The sequence below is a fragment of the Aotus nancymaae genome, unplaced genomic scaffold (genome assembly GCF_030222135.1).
Source record: "Aotus nancymaae isolate 86718 unplaced genomic scaffold, 86718_ANA_hifiasm-v0.15.2.pri h1tg000108l, whole genome shotgun sequence".
Classification (NCBI taxonomy): domain Eukaryota; kingdom Metazoa; phylum Chordata; class Mammalia; order Primates; family Aotidae; genus Aotus; species Aotus nancymaae.
The window spans coordinates 27344100-27353332 of record NW_026988523.1 but is presented as its reverse complement, the minus strand read 5'-3'; positions in this window follow the sequence as shown (position 1 = coordinate 27353332).

Genomic DNA, 9233 nt, shown 5'->3' with positions numbered 1-9233 from the left:
ACTAGATTGTCTAGAGGATACTAGCTCAGGCAAGCAACAAAGTGGCCAGCCAGCCAGAAATTTAACATTTAGCCAGGCGCAGTGGCTCAAGCCTGTAATCCCAGCACTTTGGGAGGCCGAGGCGGGTGGATCACAAGGTCAAGAGATCAAGACCACCCTGGTCAACATGGTGAAACCCCGTCTCTACTAATACAAAAAATTAGCTGGGCACGGTGGCGCGTGCCTGTAATCTCAGCTACTCAGGAGGCTGAGGCAGGAGAATTGCCTGAACCCAGGAGGCGGAGGTTGCGGTGAGCCGATATCGCACCATTGCACTCCAGCCTGGGAACCAAGAGCGAAACTCCGTCTCAAAAAAAAAAAAAAAAAAAGAAATTTAACATTTAATGGGGAAATTTGGAGAAAGAGACAGCCTAAGGATCTCACTAAGATGAAACTTACTGATGGTGGTTCAGAAGCCAATGGGAATGCACATAGCTATGTGCATTCAATCAAGAAACTAGAGAAGCTATTCCAATCAAGAAACCACAGATGTCCCTGTGAGCTACTGCTGGTCTCCACTATTGATTCTAGTCTATCTAAACCTTGTCATTTCCAATTGCTACACTACCTGAAATATCTAAATTTTAAGCATCACACTCTAGACTATTTCAACAATCTTTTTAACTCACTTACTCTACTACATTTGTTCCAAATATTCAATGACCCTGATACTTTTTCACTATTCTTTTCCCTTCACTTTCTCTCTTCCCGCCATAACCAAATTAGATTCCATGGTTCACCACTGTAAGTCAATCCTTTGTGTAGACTCTCCTGCCCATTCCTTTCTTTCTATCTGTAATCCAAGTCTTAGAACACCTAATTCTTCACTAATAAATTCTCTGCTCTCCTCATCCCTGAACTGGCACAGCAGAGTGTGTCTACAAGAAAACAAATCCAACTGTGCCGACTTGTCTTAAATTCATGATGACGGTCTTAAATAATTTTGACACTGCTTTTTCATCCCCTATTTTTATTATCTCCCTCCTTACCCACCAATCCCAACCTTGTGCTATGCTAATGACTTCTTTTACTTCTTCACCAAGACATAGAAGCAATCAGCAGAAAACTACCTGCTGTTCACATGCATCCTTTTCTGCATTGTCTCCTGCTTTCACTGGATGCTGAGCCTTACTTCTGCCTTGTTATGGTCTGTGAAAGGTTAGCTGAGGGACAGGACGAGTAGACCCAAAGCCAGGCACGCAAGTTTTATTAAGCCGCTGGGCTGCTCCATAACAATCAGAGGAGGAAGCCCGAAGCCTACAAAATGAGGGGTTTACATGGGGTGAGAGCGGCATAAGGGAGTTTCAGGACAGAGTTATCTATCAGCTTGTAACAAGCACAAAGATAGTTTATCAACTTGAGACAGACTTACATCATCCTGTGACTTCTGTGGTGGCAGTTAAAAAAAGACAACAGAATTTTACAGGTTGCGTAAAACAGGAATTTACAATCATGTGTAACAAAGGTTCATTTTCCATGACCTTAGTCTTTGCTCAATGGTAGCCTGTCTGGCAGCCTTACTGTGGCACTTAGATAAGAGTATAGGAGTCCAGCTGCAGACCAATGTGTGGGGGGAGCTGCCCAGAGGGGATTTCCTGGGGCAGCTTGTCTGTAACAGTCTGTACCAGATCGTATACCTTCTTTTGATGCAAGGATTTTGCTCTTTCAATTATTCCTTCTCAACTCTATCATTAATTTCTCTATTTTCCAAATTATTTCCACCATTATGCATACATGCCAAACATCTTCCATCTTAAAGAGAAACAAAAAAAAGCTCACCAAATTCTTTGTGGAACTCTCTTTCTAGTAACCTCCAAATTTTCTTCTCACTTTATAATACAATGACTTCAATGCATTATCTACAGTTGCTGCCTCATTTCATTTTTTCATTCCCACCACTACACTTAAACCTCTCTAGTAACAGTCACCAATGTCTTCTTTCTAATCAAATCCGTTGATCAAAACTTGAGTTTCCCATCCTTCAATTTTGAAATACCTGCTTCACATGGTTTACGGAACACCACATTCTCCTGCTTTCTCTTCTGTCTCAAACACTACCGTCTCAGTCTTTTGGTGGCTTCTTCTAATCTCTCTGACATTTAAAATGTTGGTTTGTCTGAATGTAGGAGATGTTTTCATTTATTTATGAGCACAGAGTTCATTTTCACATAACTAGTGCCAAGTTTTGGTTGGACTGAGGAAATGAGTTCTCTTTCCCGGTCCACGAGGGGTCATAGCTCTAAGGGCAAAAATTTCCGCAGCGCCATGCCCCCTTCCCATCTCTCTCCATCCGGGAGATTCAGTGGTTTATGTTTGAATTTCGCTGGCAATGAAAGAAACTAAAAGTCAATCCCTCCAGCGGAAGTTCTAAGGAGCTCCTTTCATCGGCCCAGAGTCTTGGAGAAGGTGGGAGTTTCTCCCAGAATAAAAGTCTGTGCTCCCTCCCCTGGGCCGGATTTTCCAGCTTTCTGGAATCCCCTCCCACATGGTGGGGGCTCCCTTCGGGATTTTCCTCTCTGGAATCCCCTTCCACACTTTTCGTGGAAGGCTTTCTCTTCTTCGTTCCCTCTGTTTTCTCTACGTAAATAAAATCACCTTTCTGCAACACTTTTTGGGTCCAATATTCACTTTGCCAGCGTACGGTGCAGCTGAAGCAGGTCCACCTTATTCTTTAAGAGGTTGGAGTCCAAGAACCCACAACGATCACCGGCATCTAAGAAAAAAACCTGGTTACAGGATCAACATTATCTTCTCTTGTCTATTTTTTTTTTTAAGCAATACTCAACAATTATTTTTCATTTTTTCCTGAATATTTCTTCTGTTCTTCTAATTTGGAAACTCAGATTTTCCTTTTGTTTTTCTGTTTCTTATTTTGAGTAATTTTAGTAGATTATGCCCTCCCATGTATTAGCAAGTACAATAACTGACACCAGGAAATTGACATCAGTACTCTACTAGTAACTCAGCTACTTTCCTTACTGAATTTCATGTTTTTTTCCCATGAACTTGCTGTTGTGTTTGTGTTTGTGTATGCGTGTATGTGTGTATGTTACCTCTACCACATGTTTGCACTCATGTAACCATCACCACAGTCAGTCATACGCATAACTACTCAGCGTATACAGAACTATTCTATCACCTCCAGAAAACGCTCATATACTGTCCTTTCACGGCCCCACATTTCCCCACCCCTCATTGTTACCCATCACTAGTATGTTCTACATAACTGTAATATTTCATTTTGATAATGTTGTTTAAATGGGATTATACAATATGTCAACTCTTGGAATTAGACGCTTTTCACTCAGGATGATGTCCTTGTGATGGGGACAAGCTGTTGCATTACAAATAATTCATTTTTTAAATTGTCATGGAGTATTCCATTGTATGGATGTAGCAGGTTTGTTTATCCTATTAGTTTATGCTTTCACTCATCTAAGGATATTTAAGTTGATTCTACTTTTTGGCTATACATATAAAGCTATGATGGACATTTTTGTGCAACGTTTTACCTGAAGATGATTTTTTATTTATCTAGGGTAGAGATTAACAACGTTTTTCTCAAAGGGTCATATGATTAGTATTTTAGGGTTGTGAACCATATGGCCTCTGTTACAACTACTTAACTTTGCTGTTATACAACCAAAATAATAATAGACAATACATAAATATAAAATGTGGTTCACATCCAATAAAACTTTATTTATAAGAATAGATAGCAGTCCATAAGCTACAGTTTGCCATCTCCTGCCCTGTGATAAACAGTCAGGGATTAGATAACTGGGTTATATGAAAAGTGCTGTTGATCTCTAATAAATTATCACAGTGGCTTTGCTACAAGCAGTGTATGGGAGATCCATTGTTTTGCATTTTTACCTGCACTTGCTATTACCAGTGGGTTTTCATTTAATTTTTTAAAAGCATTCTATTAGGTAAATAGAAGTATCTCATTGTGGTTTTAATTTGTATTTCCCTAATGTTTCAATGACGTTGAAAAACTTTTCCCATGTTTAGTTTCTATCTGTATAACTTTTTTGTTAGATCTGTTCAAGACTTTGCCATATTTATGAATTGGATTGTTGTACTTGTGTTTAGCGAATTCTTCATGTATACTGTGTATAAGTACTTTGTCAGATATACTATTTGCAAATATTTTTCCTAACATGTAACTTATGGTTTCACTCTCATTGAATGTCTTTCACAGAGAAAAAGTGTTTAATGTTGATAAAGTATTATTATTATATCATTCTTTTATGGGTCATCCTTTAGGTGTCCTGTTTAAGAACAATTTTCTCAAACCCCAGTTCACAAGGACTTTCTCTTTTTTTCCTCCACAAGTTTCATTGTTTTATGTTTTACATTTCGACATAGGATGCATTTGGAGTTGTGTTTTGTAAAATATACTTGGGAGGGTAAGGCAGGAGAGTCACTTGCACCCTGGAGGTGGAGGCTGCAGTGAACCAAGATCACGCCACTGAACTGCAGCCTGGGAAACAGAGTGAGACCCTACCTCAACAACAACAAAAAAAAACTAAAAAACTTTTAATTAATTTATTTATTCACACATAAAATACAAACATTAACTTCTAAAATTATATATAATTTTATAAACTTCAACACATTGTATTTTCATCTTTTTTGTTTGTTTTGCGTTCTCTGTTTTGGGTGCCTGTTGTGTTCCATGAGATGGTAAGTTTGGATGGTTTTACCTGCTAACTGAGCAAAAAAATGAAAACAGGTTGTGATGTCCTACTCATTCTACTTTCCTCCACGGATCATGTAAGGTGATCATGCTAGAGTTTACCTAATCCATAGCCTCTTCCCTTGTTGAGAGCTTCAATATTCTCCAGTTGTACTCCAGAAAGTCCTTGCTATACATCCCATCCTTTTGCTTACAGAACATATTCTTCCTACCGATGCTCTAGACCAACCCATTTTAGAAATATATGTTTCTAGCAGAATTGTGCAAGTGTACCAAAAACACTTTCAGATGTTTTATATCATGTTTTGCGTCCTGAAACTGATTTATAAATGGTAGCTAATGAAAAGTGCCTTCATTTCCTTCTTCGGCCTTTCTTCTACTCAATCTAGATATCTTTTTGTTGCCAAAAGAGTCAAGTTTTACACTTCAGTATCTCTCTTCTTTGTCTGTCAACCACTTTCAAGGGTTTTCTATTTTCATATATATTCATGGATAGTTTTTAAAATCATCTAAGAACAGTATAGAGATTTTACATTTCATGTTATATTTGAAATCATTAATATTATTTTGATTATTGTAACATATGATTAAATATTTATAACTTCTGTAATATAATTTATTATTTCTTTTGGGATAATAAAAATGCTCTCAGTTTTTCTTATTGTAGTGAAGATACAGAAAAGTTATTTGTACACAATATTTTTAAAAGCTATTTATGTAAATTTTGAGTAGTGGGAAGGAAAAGAAAAAATACGAGTGCATTTTTAGGTTTCTGGTTAAATTCCAGCATGTTGTTGATAAATCTATACATCTCTGTTTATGCTGGACCAAACTATGTATATGTAAACTGATTTTACCATAGTGTATAGGCTTAAATATTTCATCTAACTAATTTTAATAAATGAAACTTCTTTGCCAGCAACCAGTCACTAACAGAAGAAAAGAAAAGAAAAAAATTCTACTGTTTCTTATAAATTGATGAATTTTGATACAAAAATCTTCAATAAAATACTGGCAAACTGGATTCAACAGCACATCAAAAAGCTTATCCATCACCATCAAGTCAGCTTCATCCCAGGGATGCAAGGCAGTTTCAACATACACAAATCTATAAATGTAATCCATCACATAAACTGAACCAAAGACAAAAACCACATGATTGTCTCAATAGAGGAAGAGAAGGCCTTCGACAAATTTCAACAGCACTTTCTGCTAAAAACTCTCAATAAACTAGGTATCCATGGATCACGTCTCACAATAGTAAGTGCAATTTATGACAAACTCACAGCCAATATAATACTGAATGGGCAAAAACTGGAAGCATTCCCTTGAAATCTGGCACAAGACAAAGGTGCCCTCTCTCACCACTCCTATTCAATGTAGTATTGGAAGTTCTGGCCAGAGCAATCAGGCAAGAAAAAGAAATAAAGGTATTCACTTAGGAAAAGAGGAAGTCAAATTGTCTCTACTTGCAGATGACATGGTTGTATATTTAGAAGACCCTATCATCTCAGCCCAAAATCTCCTTAAGATGATAAACAACTTCAGCCAAGTGTCAAGATACAATATCAATGTGCAAAAATCACAAGCATTCCTATACACAAATTACAGACAAACGGCCAAATCGTGAGTGCACTCCCATTCACAACTGCTACATAGAGAATTAAATACCTAGGAATACAACTAACGAGGGACATGAAGGACCTCTTCAAGGAGAACTACAAACCACTGCTCAAGGGAATAAGAGAGGACACAAACAGATGGAGAAACATTCCATGCTCATGGTTAGGAAGAATCGGTATTGTGAAAATGGTCATACTGACTGAAGTAATTTATAGATTCGATGCTATCGCCATCAGGCTACCATTGGCCTTCTTCACAGAACTGAAGAAAACCACCTTAAACTTCATATGGAACCAAGAAAGAGCCCGCATAGCCAAGATGATCCTAAGCAAAACAAAACAAACCTGGAGGCATCCCGATACCTGACTTGAAACTATGCTACAAGGCTAGAGTAATCAAAACAGCATGGTAATGGTACCAAAACAGAGATATAGACCAATGCAATAGAAAAGAGGCCTCGGAAGTAATGCCACACAACTACAACCAACTGATCTTTGACAAACTTAACACAAACAGGCAATGGGGAAAGAATTCCCTGTTTAATAAGTGGCTTTGGGAAAAGTGGTTAGCCATATGCAGAAAGCTAAAACTGGACCCCTTCCTTTCACCTTATACAAAAATTAACTTTAGATGGATTAAAGATTTAAACATAAGGCCTAACACCATAAGAACCCTAGAAGAAAACCTAGGCAATACCATTCAGGGCATAGGCAAGGACTTCATGACTAAAACACCAAAAGCATTGGCAACAAAAGCCAAAATAGACAAATGGGATCTAATTAAGAGCTTCTGCACAGCAAAAGAAACAATCATTACAGTGAACCAGCAACCAGCAGAATGGGAAAAAATTTTTGCAAACTACCCATATGACAAAGGGCTAATAATCAGAATCTACAAAGAACTTAAACAAATTTACAAGAAAACAGCAACCCCATCCAAAAGCGTGCAAAGGATATGAAAAGACACTTTTCAAAAAAAGACATTTATGCGTCCAACAAACATTTGAAAAAAATGCTCATCATCACTGGTCATTAGAGAAATGCAAATCAAAACCACATTGAGATACCATCTCATGCAGGTTAGAATGGAGATCATTAAAAAATCTGGAGACGACAGATGCTGGAGAGGATGTGGAGAAATAGCAACACTTTTACCCTGTTGGTGGGAGTGTGAATTAATTCAACCATTGTGGAAGACAGTGTGGTGATTCCTCAAGGATCTAGAAATAAAAATACCATTTGACCCAGCAATCCCATTACTGGGTCTATACTCAAAGGACTATAAATCGTTCTGTGATAAAGATACATGCACATGTATGTTCATTGCAGCACTGTTTACGAAAGCAAAGACTTGGAACCAACCCAAATTCCCATCAATGATAGACTGAATAAAGAAAATGTGGCACATATACACCATGAAATAGTATGCAGCCACGAAAAAGGATGAGTTCATGTCGTTTGCAAGGACATGGATGAAGCTGGAAACCATCATTCTCAGCAAACCGACATAAGAACTGAAAACTGAACACCACATGTTCTCACTCATAAGTGGCTGTTGAACAATGAGAACGCATGGACACAGGCAGGGGAACATCACAGACTGGGGCCTGTGGGGTGGGTCTAGGGGAAGGATAGCAGAATGTAGGAGGACTGGGGTGGAATAACATTAGGAGAAATACCTAATGTAGATGATGGGGGTGGAAACAACCATGGCAGGTGTATACCTATGTAAGAATCCTGCAGGATCTGCACATGTACCCCAGAACTTAGTGTATAATAAAAAATATATATAACAATAAAATACAATAAATAAATAAAATTTAAGTCTTGTTTTGTGGCCCAACATATGATGTATATTAGAGAATGTACCTTGTGTGCTTGAGCAGAATGCTTATTCTACTGTTGTCAAATGGAATGTTCTATATATATCTGCTACATCCATTTGGTCTAACATATAGTTCAAGTCCAATGTTTTTATTGATTTCTGGAGAGATTTTCTATCCAGTTTTGAACATGGGGTATTGAAGCCCCCTGCTATTGTTGTATTGTTGTCTATTTCTTCCTTTAGATGTATTAATGTTTGCTTTATAAGTTCCATTGCTCCTATGGTGATGCACATATGTTGTCTATAGTTATAATCTCTTGGCAAATTGACTCTTTTATCACTATATAATGACCTTTCATTGTTTCTTTTTACAGACTTGACTTAAAATTCCATTTCAGTTAATTGTTAGTATGGCCACCCTGCTTTCTTTTGGTTTCCATTTACATGGAATATATTTGTTCATGCCTATGCTGTGCTATGATCTGAATAGTAGCGTCCCTCCAAAATTCATGTGTTACATCCTAATCACTATGGTGATAGTATCAGAAAGTGAGGCCTTTTTAGGTGATTAGGCCATGAGGATTCCATTCTCACAGACTGGATAAGTCTTTTTACAAAGAAGCCTCATGGAACTCCCTTGTACCTTCTAGATTGTAAGGACATAGTGGGAAGGCACCATCTCCATAACAGGGAGCAAGTTCTTACAAGACATCAAATCAGTTGGCATCTTAATCTTGAAACTCTCAGCCTCTAAAAATGTATGAAATAATTTCTAGTTTTCATAACTAGCCAGTTTATGATAATTTTTTATAGTGGCCCAAATGCACTAAAACAGTTTAGGAATAAATGTATATTCTTAAATTTAACATTATCACAAACATAACTTGGTAATTACCAGTGACATCTTTGTCATTCTCAACATGTATCACCTTGGTCATTCGATATCATTATTGTGAAATAAATTTTGCTTGAGGTTCAAATGTGATATAAGTTAAAGGTAGAAAAGTCAGAGAATACTGATACATACAAAGGAATTGAACTACAA